General features: G+C 39.4%; 1 pseudogene; it reads right to left on the bottom strand.

Annotated features, from left to right (window-relative positions):
- Window positions 1–1,157: 1,157 nt before the first annotated feature.
- LOC102735715 (small ribosomal subunit protein eS1 pseudogene) lies at window positions 1,158–2,018 on the bottom strand (annotated as a pseudogene).
- Between the last annotated feature and the right edge of the window lie 365 nt (window positions 2,019–2,383).

Here is a 2,383-nt window from a genome sequence, read left to right as displayed (position 1 = left end):
TTCTATATGAAAATAATAAGTAGGATTAACTGCCACATAGTAAAAGCCAGGCTTATCCCATTTAGGATCACTAATCACAATGACTTGACAAGATAGGTGTGATTATTAATCCCTTTTTTCAGGGGACATTAAATAGTGTTCTCTGTTTCAAAGATGCTGTTCAGACGCTTGTCTGTCTCCAGTACTTTTTTGCTTTTCCATTACATCACTCAAGCTCAAATTGCAGTGCTTTCCTATGACTTTGTACATTTGAACAAACCCTTGACACAGCCTGGAATAGGCTTCATTTCATTACATTGACCAATGTAATGACGAACTCTTCTTTGTTCTTCAAAGCTCAGCCTATGTATTATGTGCTCTATTTAGCCTCCCATGACTGCACCAGGAAAATTTATATACATTCTTCTAAGTCTGCCCTAGCAACTTGAGCTTATACCTAGGGAAAAAAAAGGAATCACAGTGCATTGCAATTATGTTCTTATTTGTCTAACTTTTGATATGGTAAACTCCAGGAAGGCAGAGGCATATACCCATTTATCTGTGAGTGTGGAGTAGATATGTAGTAAATTATTTCAACAGAACCTGAGCCAAGAAAGCTGTTCTAAAATGTACATTATCTGCTTTGGGCCACTCCATTGTGCCTCTCTGATCTCATTTCCTACCTCTTTCCTCAGCTCACTCAACCCAGCTACCTTAGTCTTGTTCTTCAAATAAATTCACTCCTTCTCCATTTATGGCCATCATACTTTTCTCACTGCCTAGAATATCCTTTTCTCATTTGTTTGCATGTTTTCTTTTTATCACTCATTCAGATATGTTCACATGTCTCTTTGTCAGAAAAACTTCTCTGAAGACCTTATATACTAGATCACACTCATGCTTGTCCCTTTCACCCTTATTTTGCTATAATTTTATTCCTAGAACTTAATATTATCTGGTATGGAGCATATTTATTTATTTTATATTTTTAGTTATTCTTTGCTTTTCCAAATAGAATGTAAGCCCCATGGGGCAGGGACATTGCCTCCTTGGTGCACTGCTTATTTCCAAAGTCTAGAAGAGAGTCTGCTACAAAGGAGACCCTCAGTAATATTTGTTCAAAGAATGTTGAATAAACATGCATGATAGACCGTGAACACACATTATACCATATACAGTTTTTTTTTTAAACATCACAAATATGATTTTTTATTTGTCACCATTAAATGTCTGACTTTTAAACAGATTCTTGGACTGGTGGCTCATATCCATCAGCTCGTTCAACTTTAGCACCGGTCTAATCCCCAGTAGCTTTTCCAGAACTACTACCTTCACCATGAAGCTCCATGCGCTTTCCCAATTCAAACTTGGGCTTCTTCAGCATTTTTACTTTTCTAACGAACATATCATGGAGTGGATAAATATACTGACAAGCCTTTTCTATATCTTTTCCAGTGCTGTCTGGAATCAATTTATTGACCACTTCTTTCAAGTCATTTGTTTGCACCTCTTGGGTCATGATTTCCATCATCTTTTTCCGAATTTGACGGACCTCTTGGTGCTGAGCATAAGAGGTCTTCTAAATCTGATTATTGCATTTTTTAGTAAAACAAACACAAAATAGGCGAAGCAAACAACCATCGGTAGTCTTGACATCAACATGAGCTTCAGTCATGGTCTGCCATTTTTTGACCATGGAGCACATTTTGTCACAGGTAAGATCCATGCCATGGAAATTAGTCAGGCATTTTTTGCCCTGAACATCCTCAGTAATTAGCTTGAATTTTCTAAACGCAACTTCATCGTTCTGCAAATCAGCAAGGCTTACTTCAAAAACACGACCCTTGAGGCCATCAGATGCGATTTTGGTTCCTTGAGTTCTTGTGACTAATGTTTTTCCAATATTTCTTATATTGAACATAGCTGGTGCTTTCACATCATACCAATCTTTCTTAGAAAATGGATCAACCACTTTCTTCTTGGCTCCCTTTTGCCGCCTTTCGTAAGGCGCTTGTTTTTGCCGACCGCCATAGCGCTGCTCAGGGAGCCAAAAGGCTATACCCTATACAGTTTATATGGAGGGCTCCACTGCCTTCATCTGCTGACATTATAGTGCTCCCTTATGTTTATCTGGCTTTTTTTTTTTTTAAGATTTTATTTATTTGAGAAAGAGAGAGCACATGAGAGGGGGGAGGGTCAGAGGGAGAAGCAGACTCCCTGCCAGCAGGGAGCCTGATGCGGGACTCGATCCAGGGACTCCAGGATCATGACCTGAGCCGAAGGCAGTCGCTTAACCAACTGAGCCCACCCAGGCACCCTGTTTATCCAGCTTTTGCAGATATTCCAGTATTTGCTCTCCCTCATTCTTCCACCCATATGTGCGATTCTCCTCTGACAAGTAGGT

Source organism: Leptonychotes weddellii, chromosome 8, assembly GCF_054177405.1.
Source record: "Leptonychotes weddellii isolate Sample4059 chromosome 8, ASM5417740v2, whole genome shotgun sequence".
NCBI classification, from domain to species: Eukaryota; Metazoa; Chordata; class Mammalia; order Carnivora; family Phocidae; genus Leptonychotes; species Leptonychotes weddellii.
The sequence above is the reverse complement of the archived record's forward strand: the minus strand, read 5'-3'. Positions and strand labels throughout refer to the sequence as shown.